The sequence below is a fragment of the Centruroides vittatus genome, unplaced genomic scaffold, assembly GCF_030686945.1.
Source record: "Centruroides vittatus isolate TY-2023 unplaced genomic scaffold, ASM3068694v2 contig_350, whole genome shotgun sequence".
Classification (NCBI taxonomy): Eukaryota; Metazoa; Arthropoda; class Arachnida; order Scorpiones; family Buthidae; genus Centruroides; species Centruroides vittatus.
The window spans coordinates 846,468-870,218 of record NW_027122173.1 but is presented as its reverse complement, the minus strand read 5'-3'; the positions used below and the strand labels follow the sequence as shown (position 1 = coordinate 870,218).

General features: G+C 29.3%; 1 protein-coding gene across 2 annotated transcripts in view; it reads right to left on the bottom strand.

Moving 5' to 3' along the window:
* The window catches only part of LOC136974563 (5-hydroxytryptamine receptor-like), a 72,387-nt gene that overhangs the window by 5,137 nt on the left and 43,499 nt on the right, over window positions 1-23,751 (bottom strand). The window contains exon 2 of one of the 2 annotated variants that reach the window (XR_010880654.1): window positions 13,452-13,556. The exons of the other annotated variant lie outside the window; for it this stretch is intronic. The gene's annotated coding sequence lies outside the window, so the exon portion shown is untranslated. Of the gene's footprint in view, window positions 1-13,451; window positions 13,557-23,751 lie in introns of those variants that run through there. 2 annotated transcript variants of the gene reach the window in all.

Here is a 23,751-nt window from a genome sequence, read left to right as displayed (position 1 = left end):
GTCACAATAAATAATTGCTTATTATTTTTAAACATTTGCCTTATTGTGTATTCATAGATATGAATTCAATTAATATAAACAAAGTTGTTTACCTTATAATAAATACAGTCAAACCTGTTTTTATGCGGGGGATAGGGACCGCATTAAAAAAAACGCATTAAAAAAAATCTCACGAAACTTCACGAATGGCTGTAAATAATAGTTTTCGCAACACAATAAAAAAAATAATTTTTTTATGCGGTCAACAGGGACCGCATAAAAAAAGTCTCACATAGAAAATAACTCAAAACCGTACGAAATAGAATTTATTGACAACAGATGTCAGCACTTGACTGCATCGTCTGGTCTATCGTCTGTTTTACATATTTTTGTCCAGGTGGTGTTTTGTTGACTTAAAAAGTAAATTATTTCATTTTTCGCATATTCATGCAATAATATTACTATAATAAGTGCATTTATGCTATAATAAGTTTATTTAGCTATAATAAGTCAACGTAAGACATGACGAATCGCACGAGACTAGTCGCCAACTATACCGCACAAATTAAAAATTCGCATTAAAAAAATCGCACAAATAAAAATCGCACATAAAAAGAGCGCATAAAAACAGGTTTGACTGTACATATTGAATTGATTTGATGAGGTAACAAAACGCAATACATGGACGATCTACCAAAAGAGGATGCCTCCGTGGAGGACTTTCAAGGAATTTGGCCACTATTTAGGTGTTTGGGACGTGAAGAAAATCCGGAAAAATTCGCGAGCCAGCCCATTAATCAGATACGAACCCGAGAACAATTACAAATATATAAATATACAGTATTCTACAATATTTAGATTAATCTGTAAGATATTGCTTTAAAATAATATTTTTATTTATTCTCTAATAAATAAAGAAAAACGAATAATAAATTAGTAAATAGTCTTTATTTACTAATTTATTATTCGTTTTTCTTCATTTAATAATCATTAACTATACATCAACGTAAAATGGAAAAAAATGACGTCGTCATTTTAATTTTATATCTATGAAACTTATTAACGACTTTAAAATTCATCATTGTAATTAAATTATATCTTAAATTATCAAATTTATTATTTTTCCTGAAATAAAATGAATTTTAAATATATTTTTAACGAGAAGCCCAGAGGAAAATTTGATAAAAAGAAAATTTTAATTTAATTAGTTTATGATTGCAGTTACTTTATAAAACTGATAGATAATATTTTTCTTTCTGTAACGATTACTTCAGAAATGTTAAAGTCTATAGTGATTAATATATAAAAAGATAATATACAGAAATTTGCTGGTGAGGAGCGAATTTAGGAGGTAAGCTGCAGTTGTACCCCCCGTCTGAGAGTTTGTCTCGAGTAAAGCCGGGTACTGAGGTAGTAAAAGAACTTTGATAAAGCATATTGTTTCCTTTCTGCACCCTCCTTTAAATATTTTAACAGGCGATTATAATTTAATTAAAATTAAATGGATTCACCCGAAAAATTAAAAAAATATGTATAAATTTTGATTTAAATATGTATGAGAATTCGAAGTTTAATACCAGATAATTCACATTACTCTCATGGAAATTATGTGATTCTAGTAAAATCATTCAGTATATAAAGATAAGTAATATCTTAAAGTTGTATATATTGTGTGTATATATAGACTATGTATAATTTCATTAAATTAATTACGAAAACATAATATTAAGATATATTTCATTTATAATCGTATGATCCTATTGTCCTATCGTATGAACTACTTGTTCGATAGGATAAGGCAACACAAAACTTGAGAAATCTGCCAAGGGTTGCTTTCCGGGAGGACTTTCTGTGGAAAACTGGCCTGTATTTCTGTATTTAGGTGTTAGACACGTGAAGAAAATCTGAAAAACTGCCACAAAAAAAAATATGGCAACGAGTTGCTTAACTTTCCCGGCAGCATTTAAAACTGTGTGGCACCATCTGTTATGATATTTTACTAAAGAAACGTTTTATATTTTAATTATTATAAAATGGCAAAAAGCTTAATTTGGAGGATAGAAATGAATTTTATAAAAAAATTGTAAATACTAATAACGAGTAAAAGTCCGACCCCGCTCGATATACGACACACGACCCACTTTATCTCTCCACTCCGCGACCTTTAATAATCAAAATTTAATTGCATCAATTCCCTTAATACACAAGCCTCCCTGCAAAATTTCAGAAATTTTTGACAAAAAGCACAGCAGTTATTAAGCCTCAAGGAGGGTGAACAAAATTGTGCTTCACACTAACATCCATGCATAGAGACAAAATCCCCAATGTTTTTTGCATTTCTTGACGTTTCAAGATCCCCTGAGTCTAAAAATGTAAAAATCTTGGGGTCAATTTTTGACCAATCGCCATACTTTCCCTGTTATATATAACAGAGCTGGAATAGTAAAATGATGAAGCGCGAACCCGTAACCAACTACTAGTGTTCAGTGGTGTTATCCACTAGGACACTGGTGGGCCATATGGATAGGACGTTGACTCGAAAAATAAATAAATAAAATTTTTATAAGTAAAATTGATTGAAATTACATCAATGTAACTAATTTTATAATACATCTAGAGTCTGTCTATCGTTCTGGGGATCGAATCCGTGTTAGGGCTTGGTTGAACCTACAATAGGTATGGAAAGTGCCCACGGAGCGGAAAAGTAAAAAAGAAGGAAAAAAAATGCATTAGAACGAATTTATTCAAATATTCTTAACATTATTTTTATCTGAATTTTATTTTAAATAAAATTCTCATTACATAATTTTAAATTGATAATTTAAATGCATCTTCCTATAAATCTTTCTTCGTAATTTAGTTTAATACTGAATATTTTAATAAGAATTAATTATTATAAATGAATGCAATTAAGATTTTTATTCTTTAGTTAAACTATAAATTAAAGAATAAATGGAAATATGGTAACTCAAAAAATACACAATCAATTTAAATGAAACGTGGTATTCTTTATCGTACCCTATTTCATATTTGGTGGAATAAAGGACAGCAACGTGACTACCAAGATCCTCCCAGTTATGCAAGATGGGGACTTAGGTCGAGAGAATATTCAGGCCAGTTCATTTGGACAATTTATTCAAGGTATTGCTGCATCGGACGAGCTGTTTGAGGTTAGACATTATCGGCTTGCAGTCTAAATATGCCACCAATTGCGGTTGCTTACAGCAGGAATGCGGGATATCATTTGTGTACCGCTGAGTAGTCAGATTTACGTATGGCAGCATGCGTAAGTCGGGATACGTTTATCTGAAGGAATATCTTTCCATACAAGCACAGTACACATTTGTCTCTTTCATAGATAACAGAGGAGTGATATCGCGTCCCTATAGCTTTCTCCAGATGAAAACCCGTCGGGAATCACTCATTTTGTAAAACATATCTTGACTCATCCGTAAAAAGTACGAACCTCCATTGATTTAGAGTCAAATTCATACGTACCCAATTCAAACATTCCCTTTCGTGGCAGAGAATTAGTGCACGCATATTACTGATCGCCTAGCATATAACCCTCCTCCATGAGCCTTCTGCTTTCAGCAGAAGCTGATACTGTCCTTTCTGTATGTCATAGATCTCACGTTAATCGTAGATGTAGTCCTACTCAGCCCTACAGAGGTCTTGGGGAGCTTTCTATCTTTGGGAAGCTGACTCCCACAGAACCACTTAAGTTTAGCCATCTTGCAAAATCTGTCTGACTTTGCCAGGCTTCGAATCTGCCTATAACTCCGCAGCGTAATTACTGGTAAATTATGTCTCGAAGTCATTCTAAAAAAATTGCTCTTTCGAAATGTTTTTTTTATTACTTCATATGAATTGGCGATTCACTGAAAAACAGCACATTTTATGTTCTTGCGTATTTGCATAAATCTCATTTGAATTTCATATATCAATGCTGCATGCCTTTGCCAGTAACATATCCCACTTTCGCACACATTGAACTATGTTTATCCAAGTTATCGTGATTTTTCCGTTTATTCTTTAATTCATTGAAACCGACGTCTTTAGAAAATAATTAAATTAAACGAAGCTTTCAAATTAAAAAACAAAAAAAAAATTCAGAATTTTTATCAGAATCAAAGGAGAAAAGACATTAAATACCAAGTATTTTTATTTTTTTAACTCTAGAAGATCAAATTCATTTATTAAAACGAAAAATACGAGCCTATACATAAATCAGATCCTTGCAAGTCATACTTTTCATTATGTTAATACGATACTCTTGTCAAAACGAAGTTAAAAGAAAAGTAACGTGATCTACTTGATACTTGTTTTATTGATTATGAATCTTATAAAAGCATTTTTTTAAGACACAGAGAACAATTCACTTATAAATAGAAATCCATATGAAAGACGCACTTTTTTTTATTTAAGTGGGGCGAACACTACACGATTTTGCTGTCCAATCGTGATTGAAGGACGAGTGTTGTCCATCAATGCTTGAAGAGAAAGCACTCTAGAAACCAGTCACGTGATACAGTACAGCAGAGCATCGATTATCCGATCCCCGATTAACCGACCGCGTTCTAATCAGTAAATTCAAATATCCGCTAGTGATGTGGCGCTACAATATTTGGTTGTCTTAGCTACTTTAATATTATTTTTGTTAGATTTTTGCATGTTTTAGCTGGCAGCACTGGCTCGACCATGAAAGAGAGGCTAGTATTTAAACCAGGCATAATACACTATACTAATAATGTATTTTTTTATACTTTTCGGTTATCCGACCAACCCCAGTCCACAATTAAGTCGGATAATCGATGCTCTACTGTATTTCCAAACAAAAATGGTGACCTCCATCCGAGACGTTCGCTGATTGGTTGTTGGTAGGAACACGATGTCGTGTTTTTCGAATTCTCGTGCAATACGTTTTGCGACGTCAAAATAGGCAAACAGATTACGTTGGGCATAAAATCGTGTAGTGTTCGCATCGCTTTACTTACGATACTCGAAGACAATCACAAAATCGGTGCATGTGAAGAAGCTTTGAATGCTATTTTATTTTCTTAGATAAATTCGACTGTGAAATTTATTTTTAAATATTTCATATATTTATTTTAATTGTTATCTCCAGAAATCATAAGCAAATATGTTAGCAAAATAAAATCATTTTTGTGAGTCGTTAAGTTTGTAAAATATTCGTTTTGTGTACAATATTTTATTTAAAAATGAATTGGATAATTAAAAATTAATTTTAAAAGTTAATGAGTATTAAATATGTAAAATCGTTAAAATATTATTTCCAGTATGTAATTTTAAATTAAAGTATTACTTTGAGCCTCCATAATTTACGTGAACGGTTTAAGAGGAAAGGGGGTGGCCAAAGTACTGTGCATTATTGTATACAATAGGGAAGGAGGGGTTCAAAAACTGTAAACTTAATTAAAGGAAAGTTAATTTATCAAAAGTATAACATTAAACACAGTAAAGAGAGAGAGGCATAAAAGGTAACTCAGAAATTTACACTCAGTTATATAGGCCTATGTATTATTCAGAATAATTATAAAAATGTGTAATGTAAATATTGTTAAAAAGGTTGAATGTAAATAAGGTAAAGGATGAACTGCATATTATTGCAATTAAAGAATATTTGAGCTTTTGAACTTTAAGCTCAAATAAAGTACTTCAAACACTTTCAGTTTGAAGTAAAAGTACAATTCTCTTGTAATGTATACAAAAAATTACATTTTTCAACTTATTTGAATACTGAAATTTGTTAATACAAAAATACACAAAAAATTCTCTTAAAAATATAACTGATAATGATTTATTTAAATATAAGTAAAGAAAAAATAAACAAAAAACTTTTCAGATATTATCTATTTAAAAATAAGCCTGTACGATCAATTAAAAAATAGACTTTTTTCCTCAGATTTAAAATTTACATATTATAATAAATGAAAAAAATGATTTTTGTAAATTGTTAATAGCGAACACAATAACCTGAAGTTATATATTTTATATTTAATTTTATAAGAATTGCGTTTTACGTAATTCTTATAAAATTAATTATAATCTTTTGAAATTCCTTGATAATATTTACGATAATTTTTATCTAAAAACCAGAATTTTATGTAATATTTTATTTATTTTACAAACGGAATAAACTTAGTTTTATTGAGCTGCAATTTGAAAAAAAATTGTAGACCTATAAATTTCCACTGTCGTCAATCTGTCGTTCATCTATCTGTCCTTCCTTAATCATCAAAATAGTATTAGATAGATCAAAGATGAGATGCAATATGGAAAGATTAGGGGCAGGAGGCCCCGATTAACTGCATAAGAACATCAAACTTAGAGAACAGGTCACAGGATTTCAATTTAAATATTTTTTACAGAATGGAGTTACATAGATGAACAGCGTGACTCCGGTCATCTATGTAACTCCAGGAAAAGTACAGGGAAAAGACACTGCAGTGGGTGATCGGTTAACGAACGAATCGGATAACGAACACTTTCGCGAAACATTTTTATGTTCGGATAACGAACACCTCACAGAACAAACACAAGAAGAAGCGACGCAAAATAATGAATATCGATTGGTCTTCCCTTGTCTTCAGGCAACAATTCGAAACTTTTCGGAGCGCGGGAGACGTCGATATCAATGCTCAACCCGGTATACACTGATCGAATAGTATTCCTCCGAACTTTGAAACTATCCCTCGTAATTCCAGCCTTTTATTTTTCTGACAGTAACAATTCTTTTATAGTATTCGCGAAACTGTCGCGCGGGCACTCGTTAAGTTTTGCATCGGTTTTTATTTTCGAAAGTTGAGAGTATAATAGCAAAGGTGGGCAGATGTCTGATGTTGCTGGGCAATATGGCTTGAACAGGTCTACAATAGGCCGCAGTTCAATCTTATCTAAGAAAGATACTGTATAATCAAGATGATTCAAGCAGCTAAAGGAGTAACAAAAATCACATCTGAGAAATAAAGAACGTTGAAGACCTCATAATGGAACCAGAAACTGATCTGACGACAGAAAAACTCTTGAATGAAAAACACCAAGAAACTTGGCAAAATATGTTTTCTTCTAACAAAGAGGATTAATGCCGATATCTGCTATTAAAGATCTTTTGAAGAAGTGGGAGAATGTCAGAACAATGGTCTTAGTGTGGCATCAAAACAATGGTGAAGTTAATAGGCTTGGGGATCTCTACAATTACAATGCTATTAATTACTTCTGAAAAATCTGAAGAAGAGAGAAAAGCAATCGACAATAGACATATTCTTTAACCCTACAAACGGAAAAACCATGACTAATAAAAATGCAAGACTGTGCATATATGTATTTTTATTATTACATATAAATAAACGTAGTAAGAAAGTATATATTTTTTTATTTTTTGGGGTCTCCAGAACGAATTAATTAAATTGCCATAAAAACCTATGGTAAATCGATAATCGGTTAACGAACAGTTCGGATAGCGAACAAAGTCTTGGAACGGATTATGTTCGTTAACCGATCACCCCCTGTAGTAATTTGAGATGGAGAACGTATATTTTAAATTAAATAAATTAAAAATATGATTAAAAATTGCAGCCCGGCACTGTGACGATTTCACAATAAATAATTGCTCGTTATAAAATATATTTTAAAAATCTTTAACTGATTAAAATGATCTAAATTCTAAATATTTAATACTAATGTATTAAAAACATTTTAAAAGCTATTAAACATTATCGATTGTTAAATTTGTGATTTTGCAAAAACGTTAACAATATGTTGCTATATACAATAAATTTTCTGAAAAAAACACAATGAAACATATGTATCCACAGACAATGCATTCTGGGATAAACGTCCTATTATTCAGAAAAACACTTACTCTACTAAGTGTTTCTTATTGACATGTGTATCCACATACAATGTGTTGTGGCACAAATGTCTCACTATTCAGCAACACACTTAATTTAATAATTGTTTCTATCTGACAAGAAACATTTCGAAATTTTGATTTGTTTATTTAAAAGGAACTAAGATTTCCTCTGTTTGCAAAGCAGAAACTACACCAGCATAATAAGTCCTATTAATAAACAAGGTCCAAGTAAACAAAAAAGTAAAACAGTAAGAGCATAGAGATAAAAAGAATTAATATTTTTAATTTTAAATAATTTACAGTCGAAATTTTGATGTGTTTATTTGGAGAATTGTTCAAGCACAAAGAATTATTTTAATAAGAGAACAAATTGACATTTAGACATATTAAATTGAGTGCGTCATCAATAATCATTTATATTTAATATTATCATTCAAAAACAAAACGAAAACAATCTTTTCAAAATTAAATTTAACATTTTAAACTTTTAATAGAATTTTTATTATTTATTTCTATATATTTTTACATGAAATTCGTTGTTACATCGGCAAAAGTGACAATATCACGCGATGTACTGTAATAGGAATATTCATACGAAGTTGTCACCGCGAATATTTCGTTGTTTATTTTGTAATTGAAGTGTGTAACGATTTAATAATAATTTTTTAATGATGAAAATCAATACTGCATGGTATTAAAGTTTTATATTTAATAATGAAATAATTAAAATAAAGAAAGATTAATGAAAAATAGATTTCAACCAAACACACATTGAAAAATTCAACTTTTTCTCTAGTAGTGTCGTAAAAAAATAAGAAGAGACAAAAAAAAAGTCTAAACGACTTATCAATTGTTAAAATAATGATTTTTCAAGCTAACATTTCCTAAAAACCATATCTTTAATAAAGTGAAAAAAACTACTGCGCTATTGAACAGGTCGAAATAAATTAGATGGAATAAGAAAACAATGTAAAAGTTCTTCACTTACTTTAAATGAACTCAACTAAGTTAAAACAAAAAAAAAGAAGAAAAAACTTTAATTTTATTTAAGCAAAGAAACAGCAGAAAAAACGCATTTCTTCTTTAGCTTTCATTAAAAAATAAAAGATAAAATCGTGTGTTACAATATAATGAATTATTAAATATTTTGAGAGATTTAAAAAGCATCATTAAATCACTTTTTGAAATTCAGTTTCAGTTTTTGTCGATTATTAAATTTTCGAAAGGAATTTAACAATTTGCTGTTTTAAAATTCAATGTAAGCGTATCTGGAAAATTACAATGGAAAAGTTTTTTTCTCTCAATGAATCTTGGTTAATACCTTCAGTTAAATTTAATTTATAATGAAATATTCGATAAAGTGGTAAAAATAAAATATTCATCTGTATATGAACAACATTAAAGTACAAATCACAGCAAAGTGGCCAACGATGGATATTTATTCTGCATCAGGATGCCAATTGCTTTCGGAAACAGCCTTTACAACTAAAGTAAACGACGTTTACTGATTACAATCCCCCCTTCCAAGAAGTATTTTAACTGCCTCTCCACTCATCCGCATCTCTTTTCTTTACCTGAAGGATAAATTATAACATCAGCATTTGACGCTGTAAGTAACGTGATCGAAATCAACTAAACTCTAAAAAAAAATTAGGTATTTAAATTAAAATAGAGGAAAAAATAAATTACTTTACAGAGATTTTAAGGATGAAAATAAAAATTTTCTGTATAAAAAAATTACACGTGTAGAGGGAGTGGGCTTCTTTGAAAAGATTCCATTAAGAATCCAATAGGTGAAATTATGCGTGAAAGCTTTTTTCTTTTGTGAAGTTGTGTATTTTCTTGAAGCGTGTGGCTCTCATTTTCTATTGATTTCAGGAATGTTGTTGAAAATAAAACACACGGCATCATCATTTGTTTAAGATATCGAGTGCCTCTACTACTGTGACGAAGTAAAATTAATGTCGTGATATGAAAAAATTTATTCATAAGAAAAATAAAATAATACTTTTAAGTCTGTATTTTTTTTTAAAAATTCACAATGTATTATAAAATTGGAAATAAAAAATTTATTTGTGTGATAAAGTAATAAAAGAAGCATTAATTTGGGAAAATAAATGTCAATATGCTATGAATTTATTTCAAATTTATCTTTATTTTACTTTATTCAAGTTTTACTTTATCTTTTGTCTCTCCCTGCAAACTTACCAAGTTTTCTTTTAATTATAATGTCCTTTGCCTCCTCTAGAAACTTTTCAGGGGAGGAAAAGATAATTAGAATTAAAAGATTTTTAACTCGACTTGATATTTTAATATTTTAACAAAATAAAACATGCATAACAGAGAAGGTTGAATAGAAGATAAAGAATAGAATAAAAAGCATTATCAGAGAAATATCAATGAAAGTTTTCTTTGCTTCTAAATAATACTCGTATGAATGACTGATTCGATTTATGCATATATACATTTTGTTATTAGGAAAAAAAACCAAGAACATTTATCATGGAAATAAGAATGTCTGAAACTAGAAATATGTTTTTGCAAACTTAGAATACTTTCATCACAAACATGCTGCAAAGTTTTAGTCATATATTAACAATTGTTTGTACTTGTTTCCAGTAAAATATATTAGCATTTAATAATATTAAAAAAATTAAAATAACATTTGAAAATGAAAACTTATGCTATGTAAATTAAAAAAATTAAAATATAAACAGAAGTTATCATGTTAATAAGAGGGAGCACTAAGAGGGGATTCGGACAGGCCGAACCCACATATGGGGGAGGCTGGGTGGTGGACGATACGGAAAAATTCCTGGGGCTATTCGATTGCTCGGATTCGATTCCGAGTCTCCCAGAGCAGTATGTTAACACCTTAATCCTTAACCTTAATTATAATCATCGTAAAGAAATAAAATGCTATAGCAGATTGTTTCATTATACACTGCTTTAATAACGCATATTGTATATAATTTTTTTGATAATTAAGGTTTGTTACTTATTCCTATCACACGATTCCGTTTTATTCATAAAAGATACATTCGTTTCGTCAGAATATGTACTGTACACCATTACGTAAATTTTACTTCATTCTACGTCTGCTCATTGTAATAAAAAGCACATCAATGACGTCGAAATGACGTCATTCTTGTGCTTATTATTACAATGTGGGAGCTACTCTGACAAAACGAATGCATCTAAAATATGTCTTGAACCGCTAAGCACTAAAATTAATAAACTTCTATACACTAGTCATAATTCGATTTTTATAATTAGAAAAAAACAACCTAATAAATTATATTATAGCATTTTTTAAAGTAAAAGACGCTTCTGTGTACTACTTTATTTCGCATCATATGAACAAAAAGATAAATACAAAATTCTATTAAAGTAAGCTTATATATCCTAAATGCATTTGTGAAATCTAATTCTATTGCTGTATTCTATTTCGTAACATGTAATAAAAACATTTCTTTTCGAATCAATAAACTTTATTTTTAAAAAATCTACGCTTTCTAAAACCTGGAAAACAACATTTGTTCTCAGAATATCTTCAGTTTAACTATTGTTCAAAGCAGACGCATCAATTAAAAATAAACGAATAATTATTACGTTACTGATTCGGATACCATTAATATAATTCAAGGTAAAGAATATTTATAACTTGTCTATAAATTAATTACGAACACCCTCTATTTTCATCCTTTACATATACTGTACAATGTTCACGTTTCAAAAAGATATATCTCAGAAAATATTCAGGATAATGGTGTCATATTTCACACGGAGACTTTGCAGTGATGAAATTTTATATGAAATAAATAAGTTAGCTACAAAAATGTCCGCTAGGATGGTAAATGGCGCTGCAACACCGTAGTGTAAGCTTAAAATGTATCGAAACTTATGTATCGATGCACGCAACGGCATGCTCGATATGCTGGCTTTCGTTATCGGAAACATGAAAATGTATCTGTTTATGCAAATTTCCTGAGAGCAATGACACATATGTCACTGTTATCAAGTGCGTACCGCGTACAAAACAGTGCACCATATGTAACGTAAGTTTTTGAGACATTTTGAGTTATCAGCTATGATATTGTAGCGCCGTTTACTACCCTAGCAGACATTTTTGTAATTAATATTTTTTTTGGTTTTAAATAAAATTTCATTACCACAGATGTCTCCGCGTTGCATGACGTCATTCTGCTGATTAGTGCACGATTTTTATCTTTTTAAAATATGAAATTTAATTAAAAATATCCTATATTTAATTTACAAACATACAAATAATTATTTTTACTTTATGTAATTTCTCTAAAAATTCAATTAATTATCTATTTTATTTTTCCATCATTTCTTTTTGTTTCGGAAGCTTAAACTCCATATTTTTCATTTTTAATTTGTAAATTTAAGTAAGAAATTACGCCAATAATATATTAATAATTCATTATTTTAAATAAAATATTCTATAAAAATATATTTAAAATATTAATATAAAGTCTATAAAATATGTGTTGTTAATATTATTTTTATTCAAATGCATCAAAAATATGATAAAATAAAATAATAAAATATAAATGAAACAATTTCAGTTTCAATTATCACTGAATATAAATAAATAAACATTTTTTAATATAAATATATTTATTAATATTGCAACGAATAGTTGCCGTCAATGCCAAATAACTGTTCTCGTAGACTTCGGAAAGCTAAATGCTTGTAATGAAAGTCACTTAGCTTGAACGGGCGAAAGCCTGGGGCCGTTCAGATTACCAAGCTGTCTCGAATCTGTGAAATCATAACTGTGACTTATACCGACGTCCTATCTGTCTCTTTTCTCCATTATCACCAGGCTATGAGTCACGTAATTGTAAAATGGGAAATCTTTTCTTAGCACGCCTAAACTTTACAAAAGGAACACCCTCAAATTTTTAAGTTTCTAGCACCAGTAGTTTCGGCTCTGCGTTAATTATCCTATCAAGACTTGTTTTTTTATATACGAGTATAAAGATGACTGAACTATCAATACATAATAAGTAGGTAGTTTTCATTTGATTTGTTACTTTTTTTGATCTCTTAAATATATAACTTAGTTATATTACTTTTCCTTTGATCTTTTAGATAAATAAGTAAAAAATTGCGCTTTCTCGAACTTGAAATGTATGTTCAGCATTAATAAAAGTTACAAAAATGATTAATTTACTGTGTTTTCGTTATTTCTTACTCCTGTTTTTAGGTATTTGGTATTCGGCCGAATATCAAATAGTAACCGAATATTTGTTACATAATAAATTTTCATATAAATATTAGTTATCTATAAATAGTTTTATTCTATTCTGAAGTTTATTATTATTAAAGTTTTTCGTATAAAATAGTTTTTAGCAACGGCTACCTCTAAACAACGACTGTGTATACTGTGTGTACATGGTTGTTGTTCGTGTCAGTGGCCGTTGTTTGCAGGTTTGGCGTATAATAGATAGAATGAGCTAAGCTCTTTAGTAATATTTATTTCTAGTTAATTTAGTTGTTTATTTGCAATCCTTAAAGCAGGAGTAGGAAAACCGATTTAGCATATATTACTATGGCGGTATTCATGAAGACAGACTGCCAATTCAGAGAAGTTTGGGTCGAATCCACAAATTTTCATATGTTGCATCTTCTTTCATAATCCGGCTGCCACCATTTTGGTCCTGGATATAAACTGGGATATAAAAACAAGGCCCAATTAGTGCTCTCAAGATGGAAAGATCTCAAAAAGTTCGAAACATAACTTATTAATTTTTCATTTAATATTTGTATATTCAACACGGAATAGAATTTCAGTCTTAGAAATGTTCATCATTGCCGAGTAGCTAAAACTAATAAACAGTGGTAGTTGGATGCAGGTTCTTAAAGTTTTCTTTACAAACCTCTTTTGTAAGGAACTTGAGTTTCCTTCACGTGTCTAACACCTAAATATGGACCAGTGTCCTGTAGAAAGTGAGCCTCTGCCAGGAGATGCCAAGGAGAAATCGTCTGTTAGCATCTGATAAAGACGTTTCCTCCTTGGCAAATAACCTATGTGTTGCGTTGCCCTATCCTATCAAACCAAACACCTCTTAGAAAGTCTAAAAATAACAGTTAAATTTTTATAATAACTTTTAGGAGAATTGTTTCTCAATTCGTATTTCGTGGAAATCCGTAAAGACACGAAAACACTCAACCAACTCATCGCAAATTATTGTTTAATCGAACGTTGTTCTAAAGTTTTTTTTTCTTAATTTTTATATCTTTCATTAACAGTAGACATGCATATTTAGGTATATGTACTGTACAGTACAGTACATACTTTCATATATATATTGGTACTTCGCCTATTGTGGAAACACGAACCCGTGACCAAATAGTCTACCAGTGTTCAGTGGTTATAGCCACTCGGCAACGGGTATGCCCTGCTTGTTTTTTATTTTTATTTTAAAGTTATAATATAAGGCATGAATAGAATTAAAATGCATATGAACATATTTTAATTGCGCTTGATTTATTACATAATTAATGGCGATAATTATCTTTTAAATATATATTTTAAAAAATAATAATAAATATCTTACCATAACTCTAGTTTATTTTGAGAATTATAATTAAAAATAACACCTTGAAAGGTTACTTTAAATTTTCAATGTCTCTTGTGTAACAAAAGACAAACTCGAACTTTCTTTTAAGTTACAGACTTTATTGTTAATTTTTAATTATGTTTTTCATTTTGGATCCAATATAAAAAGAAAAAAATAGTAGAAAAGTAATTAAATTGCGTTAAAATGAATTATATAAATTCATTTTACCGTAATTAAAAAGTAAAAAAGTAAACAAAATTGGCAATTATTTATTGTGATATCGTCAAAATGTTTACAATTTTAGTAGTGTCTTGCCCCTGTAAATCATACTTTTCCTGTTATCAATATAGTTATGCCGGTCATCTATCTAACTCCCTTCAGGAAAGCATTTTAAATTAAACTAATATGACTTTCCTTCTAAACCAAATGTTCGTATACAGTTAATCGTGGTATCCTGCCCCTATCCTTTCCAAATGTATCTCGAGTTTCATCTGGCTAACACTATTCTAAATATTAAGGAAGGACAGACAGTGGGAATTTATAGGTCTACAATTTTTTTTCAAATCGCAGCCCAATAAGCAATATTAGTTTATACATAGTGATTGAAAAATAGTACAAGTAATTTTTATGATGTTGAAACAATCATATCTCATACCCCATTATAAAATATAGCGATAAAGATTTTCTTATACGATAAGCAAGCAGTTAGTAAAATTAAGACCCGCCAATAATCGAATGAATAAAACCCATTGAAGATTGGTTGTGGGTTCGCACCTCATCTTCTTCAGGTATTTATCACCTAAATAAGAACCAGTTCCCGTAGAAAGTCCTCCCAAAAGGCATCCCTCTTGTTAGACTGCACACATGTTGCGCTATCTTCTTTCAGCAAAACCAACCAGCTTTTAATAATTCAATGTTTTCAATGAATTTTCTTTTCATTATAAATGATCTACACGTGCCAGTGTCACAAAACAGATGAAATCAATCTGAAAATGCATATATAACTTAGATTGTTTTTATCTAAAAAAGAAGCTAAGTAATTTCTAAAGTGCACTTTACATTTTATTCGTACGTTGTATGATTAGACGAATATCTTAAGTAGTGAATAATTTAATTATAAAAAGTATTATTTTACTTAATTTTTTTATACTTCATTAAAATTTTAAATTTTTACATTAGATTTTAACTTATTTTAATAGCCTGAATCAATCCTGTTTTCAAGTAAATGTGATCAATATTTAATTTGGAGACATTTTTAGAATATTTGTATAAAATTATTTTAAAATTCTAAATTTTCCCAGCTTTAATTAAACATAGAAATAAACTTTTAAAGGTATAAAACTAATAATGAATAGCGATAATATTTTTATTCGTATGTTTAATTGATTAAATGTAAATAGTTTCTGTTTTCAATGAAAGTTCTCAAGAAATTTTGAACAATTTTGCATCTGAAAAACCTTTTATAATTAAAATTGTAAATTTTATAGAATAAATAATAGGATATTCAGGTAGAATAATTAACAGGAAATTCATAGTAAAATAATGTACAATAACGTTAGAGTAGGTTTTTAAATAGTTTACAGCTTTTGTAGAGAGGTTTTGTGGAGTCTAAAGCTTTCAATTGTAAGAAATTTTTTTAGAAAGAAGAATTGTGGAGTTTTCTGCCTATATCTTCACCATTCCAAGAGAATGAAGAAGTGAAATTATTTTCCAGACTATTTCCAAAGTGTTCTCGGTTATCCAAAAGTTCAGAATCTATTCATCCCAAGAGATGCAGAAGTCTGAATTCGTATTCCTGCTTTTCTAAATTCTAAAAAGCTTCAAGCTTTCACATCTTTCACTATAGTCAGTGATATAAGAAGTCAAATTTGTTACCTGGATTATACAGTGATTTTTTTGAAACCTATCAACTTACCCCCTTCAGAACGTAATGGTGCGCGAAGTAATTGTTAAATTTAATAGAATAAAAGCCTTCATTCGTGAAAAACGGATCTCAATTACTTTAAAAAAAAATTATTTTTTCCCTTGAAAAATTATGATAATAAGCTGTAATTTCGTGATAATTCCTTAATTGGATCATATCCTCTAAAATTTTACTAAACATTAAACCTGAACTAACGAGGGAAATGATTATTTTTAATAAAAGAATATAAGAGCATGAATATATCTGTCCGTAATGACAATGTAGAAATCGAAATTACGTGAATGTTACAAAGAATAAATGCATTTAAATCCAAGCTAACATCACAAAATATAAAATTATTACTGTAAGAATCTTGTATATTTAATTATTCTCTGGGAATTTTAATTAAATTATTAATCATTTTTAAGGAAACTAAATTTAATCTGGTGAACGACTTCCATTATAATCAATTATAGTTGCCATTTTTTTTAATTTTTAAACGCATTTATTTACGAAAGGAATGGAAATTAATTCAGTGAAAAGAATTATCCTGCGAAATGATAAACGACACGAAAGAATATGATTATAATATAAAAGAGACTAATCTGTCATTGGAAACTAGATTATTTTATCCTTAGGATATATGGAGATGGAAGTAATTTTGGCAAAAAAAAAAAAAAAAAGAAGAACGGAGGAACATAAATTACTTAATATTCCCTACCGAGCTTTCAGAAATAATTATCAGAAAACATGGATAATAACTTTCTATAATTATTGTAAAAGCATCAGCAAAATCGGCAACTTAATACTTCCATTCTATCTTTATTCCTATAATCATGTTTATTACTGTTGCTAAAATAATTTATATCTACGTGTGACAATTACATACAGTCAACCGGCGAACAACCGACACTGACGGGAACGTTTAACGCGGGTTATTTTGTATGCTTTTCAAAAAGGTTTAGGTCTGATGGAATACGGAATGCAAGACATTCCTCCCAGGAAGACTTTCTATAGGAAACTGGCACTTATTTAGGTGTTACACACGTGATGAAAATCCAAGTGCAGTCTGTTACGCGCGAACCCACGACCTGTGAATAACGAACACCAGTGTTCAGTGGTGAACCATTCCAAAAATAAGTCTTTGAAATGATTGTTACCGTTTATTGAAGGTTCGACTACGTTTTATTTCATTATACCTTACATGTTTTTAGCTATGTTGTATTGTATTTACATGTTTTATTCTTTCAATTGATTTTCTACATATTTCCATCCATATAAATAGCACTTAATAAGAAAAAAAAAACACTTTTCAATTTTACATAAAAATAAATTTGCATTTATAATGAGCAGCTATTTAACTTTCGAGATTAAGAAAGAATCGATTGAATTAACTTGAAAGATTTGAATACAAAATTAATCTATAAAATTCTCTTACATAATATAAAAAATATAATCCTTACTACTGAAAAAGTTGCTGTAAATTTAGATACGGTCGAACCTCTTAAAACGGACACCCCTAAACAGCGAGCAGTTTTGCAGTTTTGCAACTTCTTTTGAACAAATATGAAGGGAAAAAAAGGCTCTTGGTTTGGAGGTTATTTTGTAATGTTCTTTTTAGTGGCCATTGTTCAGAGGTTTGACTCTATTATATAAATAAATAATGCTTTCTGTTTATATAAAATGAGTAGATACTAATAAAGATAGATGTAATATATAAATATTATATAGAATTAGACAGATAATGTCGGAATCTTCATTACAAGAATCTGTAAGATAAGAAAGATCGTTGTCAGAAAATGGATGGAAGAATCGATAGATAAATCAATCGCAAGAAACAGTACAACACAAAAGAAATTATTCAATCCATTTATATAATTATATAATATAATTAAAAAACCTGAACAATTCTGTTAAAAATATTAAAAAATCTTTGTATATTTTGCATATAAAACGTTAAAAAATCGATAAACATAATAGGAAAGATTTAACCCATTGAAAATAAAATATTTAAATGGAATTTTTAGCTCGATTTGAAATAATAATAGAAAAATCCCATGCACATCTTGCATTAACGATTATAATAATAAAAAAAATTAATTTAGTAAAAGATCATAAAGTACAGAGAAACAAAGATTGAGGTCATCGTCGATGAACCGTAACTCAACAGATTGATCACTAATCTCCGATTATATTCAATAGCTTCCGAGATAAAAAAGGTTATTTATTCATTCAGCTCAGCAATAAGTCTTGAAAATGTTAAAAATTTCATCATTTTTAAGAAAAACAATACATTTTTTCAGCGATATTAACGATGCCGAATGGCGCGCTAACGTTATTAAATTGAAATATTTTCGAGGATTTACTATATTTACTGTGAAGAGAAACTATTGAATTGTAAAGATATTCGAGTCGATATGACTAGAATAAATAAGAGGAAGAAATATAGTATCATATAGTTATAAAAGTTATCTTGAGAATCTTTATTTTATTCAAAGAATTGTTTTGAAAGAAAACCGGAAAGGTGAAAAGTCACCTTAAGACTTTTATTTTTATTTTTATAATTAGTTATAATGTACAAAATCTGTAATATACGGTCAAACCTGTGAACAACGGCCCCGTCGGGAATATAAAATATTGGCGTTGTTATAGGCAGTTATTTTGTAGCAATTTTGTTTAAAAATTCTTTCGAAAATTGGCGGCTGTTTAGAGGTATCCGTTATTGGGAGAAGATGGTATTATCGGAGGTTCTATTGTATAGGCTATATATTCGCACAATTCTTTGTATCAATGTTATTTTTAAATTTTAACATACATTAACAAGGTTTGTTCTTTTTTAAAAAAAGTATTTGATTATATTTTTTTTCTCTTAATACATGTGTTGCAATTTATAAAAGAAAATCTCCAATATCCGAAATGTTGCAAGAAGTTGTTAGGGTATATTCCTAAGAGTACTATTTGCCACTTTTATGAATCTTCAATCCTACTTATAAGGACTGTAGGAAATGTTTATACAATTCTCTTTCGTTCTTAGAAGGCTATCTTCAACTAAAAAATTTTCCTTTCCGTCAATCACTCGGAGGCAACGGCTTATTGTAAAGAAGGTTTCAAGATTTTCCAAAATAAAAAATAAAAAATGAAACTACCAAAACGACTTTTGAAGTAAAGTCTCGTTCATATGAAACCCGTCATAGTTTCTCCTTTTGGGAATGAATTTTCTAGAGTATTGATGCACTCGATAGAAAGAAATCTTCTCTGTTTGCTTATAAGAATTATTTAACTTATTATATCTTTCTTTCTACATGTCAAACTGTCAAAAAGTTTTACTCCCATACAAATTCTATAGGAGTGAAGTCAAATTTAAATCTTTCTTATTCCTAAATAAAAAATAATAATTGCCATTAACAATTAGGATGAAGAATTAAGTACTGCATAAAAATACTTAGTAAATTAAGGCTTTGTAATGGCATCTTTATAGTAAAAAATTAAAATTTTAGTATTCTTAAATTATTATTGTACTATTTTCTTTAAAACGTTGTCATTTTAATAAATTTTATGAGAGTTATTAATAGAAAAGAAATATATATATATATATACTTTTTTAAACCAGATAATTGATTTTCAACAGCTTATAATATAGTTTTTTAAATTAAATATTTTCTGCCGAATTTACTTAGCGATTTGTTTTTTAGAAAATTTAGATTGATGGGACGTGACAACGCAACATATGGGCGATCTGCCAAGGGAATGGTGTCTCCGCAGGGGCGGAGTTTAGGGGGGTACGCAGGGCGCGGTTATACTCTTCTACTTGGAGATTTCCGAGTAAAACCGGATACACAAACTAAAAAATTTATAAGGAATATTGCTCTCTTCCTGCATTCACTCTTAAAGATTTCTGGATCCGCTGTTGGGCTTTCTATGGGAAATTGGTCTTTATTTATGTGTTAGATACACAAAACCCCCCAAAAAACTTAATTACACATGACCAACCTGTTGGTCAGGTGCGAACCCGTGACCAGTGTTTGGTGGTTTTATTCATTCTGCCTCTAGTGGTGGCAAGTTTCTTAAATATATTCAAAATCCTCTAAGTTTTATTAAAATTGTAAGTTCTTTTATCTTAAATATAACTTCATTCTAAACACAAAAAGATTTTCGTTTTAAAATACAGTACAACCTCATTTATCAGACTGAGTTAACTGATGATATCCTGAAGAAAGATCATCTTTATTTTCAATTTATTTTTTTAATGTCATTTCTTAAGAGCTTCGTTCGGGAATTTCGTGGCTATTTATCACTTGTAGCGTAAGAAATTTAAATTATTTTCACTGTTACGTATTAATAAACAGAAATAAAATGAATTTTTAATTTAGGATTAATCTCTTCGTCTACTTAGTAAATCCCTTCCGTTGCTAGTTTACTAAGTTATAATGCATTAAAAGAAATTACCAGACCAAAATCACTTCACTAATTAGAGTATTAAAACTTTGTAGATCCGTTTTTAGGATATATTTAATTGAACAACTTAAAATGAAAACAGTTTCTAATTACTTTATTTCAGATAAAGCAATTAGTAAGTGTTCAATAAAAATAGATCTGTTTAGAAGATAAGATCATCAATATCAGATTTAACACAACAAACGGTGTAAATCCTTTAATCCTCCTTAAAAGAACTAAGCCGAAATTTTTAAGAAGTGATGTCGTTAGATTATTCTTTATAACTAAATGACAAATCTTAAAAATTGTAGATAAAATTTTATGGAGGAGTTTAATCACTTCTGCAAATTGAAAATTCAGTATCGTTTTTCTCGTGTCTGTGTAAGAAATTACAGCAATAAAAGAATGCTTAACATTGCTTTTGAAGGCACCGTTCTTATTTGATGGTATGAAAATAATGATGGTCACTAGAAACCAGCAAGAAATCTTGAAGAAAAAGCAAGACTTCCCATAAACCAAGTTAATTTTGTTAACAGTCTCTATTAATGACTCATCCATTTCTCATACAAGTGCGTGGAGATAACAAGAACTATAGACTTTTTACTTAAGTGTTCTTACTTTTCTTACTTTAGGATCATTAAGCAATTCATAGTACTTAACTCTCACAATACACGAATTACAAATTGTCTTTGGCTAAAAATACGAAATTTTTTCTTATCCAAATAAACTATAGAACGAAAATTATGTAATACAGTGAAACCTCTGAACAACGGCTACTGACGGAAGCATTAAAAATAGCCATTGTTGGGAGAGAATTTTGTATGTATTTGAAAAAGAATTTTAAAAAAATTTATTTTTAATGAGCTTTATTGTGTTGGCAATTATTGTCTTCGTGACATCGTCTGTGTTAACAAATAAACGTTCCTGAAAAATGGCCGCCGTTTAGATGTAGTCGATTATTACAGGTTCGACTCTATTATAAAATATAGTGCAGTATATGCAAAGCAGAATTAATGATGTTTACTTTTTATATGTATATCAAATATAAAAGGAAAATTCTACGCATTTACAGTCAAAGCTGTAAACAACGGCCACAAACAGAAACAAAAAAATGACAGTTGTTTAGAAATGGCCGTTGTTGGAAGGTTATTTTGTTCGCAAATTGTTCAAGAAAAGAAAAAATTCCAGAAAAAGACGGCCGTTGTTCGGAGGTGGCCGTTATTGCAGGTTCGACTGTATTTTAATAATATAATTCACTTTTCTTACTAAAAAAATTGTAAAACTACTTTTTATATTACGAATGAGTCATTTCTGGAATATAATTTTTGATTATTTTTATCTATTTTTAGACAAATCGAACGAGAAGAATCGATCCAGTTTTATCATAAGAGCTATTATTTATAGGAATTTTAGCCACACTTATAACTCTATAGAATAGATCATAGGTTTATATTGATAAGTTACTGCTGTATGTATTTAGCTACTTGATTGATAAGGATATCTGCAAATGGATTGCAAACAATTCCGAATAATATAAAGCCTTACTGGATTTATGGAAAAGAAAAATAATAGAAATTTTATTTAGCGAGAATAAAAAACAGTGAAAAATTCGCGAAAGTAGTCAAGTTTTTATCTCGTTGAAAATAAATTTTGATATGTAATAATGTCAGAAATTCAGAGAATTTTAATACATGAAATTGCGTTAAAAGTTTTTGTTTTAAAAGAAATTCAAAAATGTTTTCCAACGAGTGAAAAAATAATGTTTTTCATTGCAAAATATACACCATTTTTTTCATAGGAAATGTTAAAGATTTTAATTACAAACATTTAATTACTTCTAGAAAAGAAATATCTTTATTAAATTAAACTAGAAAAGATAATTTTTATATTTATAGAATAATCTAAAAATAGTTTATAAGTTAAAAGTCATTAGAGTTTTACTTTGTTTTCTTACTTTTTTCATCAATTTGGACATTTCCCAAGGTCATTAAAATAGAAATTTCCGCTTTTTTTCCAACGAGACATCATCCATGAAATGCTTCATGCATTATTATTCTGTCATCATTGTGTTTTTTTTTTAAATATTACTTATATTCTAATAAAGTAGTCATAAAATTAAATAGAAGGTTTAAAAATTTAGCTAATTACATTTAAAATAATTATAAAACAATATACAATATTTTATTACAATGGATCGTCTTTGAAAACAGTAATACTATGAAACAAAATAAGGTTTGATGGGATACGGCAACTCAATATTTCTATGGGAAACTGACCTCTATTTTAGGCGTTAGACACGTGAATAAAACCCGGATAACTCCACGTGACCAGCTGACCAGCCCTTTGGTCAGGTGCGAACCCGCAACCTCTGTTTAATGGTTTTATCCACTCAGCTATTGGTAAGCACAATGAAACAAGAAACTGGATATATCTAGTCTGGAAAATTTCCAGTCTTTTTTTAAAATAAATTATTATTTACATTGAAAATGTTCACCCTAAAATCGTTTATCAAAGTGATGAATGTATCTTTTTTTTCCAATGAAAAATGAAGTTTTGGACATAAAATCTTGTAATGTTGACGAACTTTGCATTATTTTTCATCTGTTTTTTATATTAATACAAGTAATTTTCATCTCCAGAACGTAAAAGTTCATGTTTACTTAAGTACTTTTTTTACTGCTTCGGCGGTGTTATGAGTAATATAAAGTTTTTAACATGAAGTTTGTAGGATATATGGCCCTTGGAATCTCTTTAATGGGTCTTTAACCACCAGCCAACATCTCTAGTTAATCGCTCCACTTAGAAATCTAGAAACTAATTGGTGACCTGGATCCTTTTACTCGATAATTTGCAACGTTACTCAATAATCTGAGCTCTAGAAATTACTAAACTTATTTTCTATTCTTATCGCAATCATTCTAACAGATATCTTTTAATATTACTTTTAAAATATAAATACTATTGTA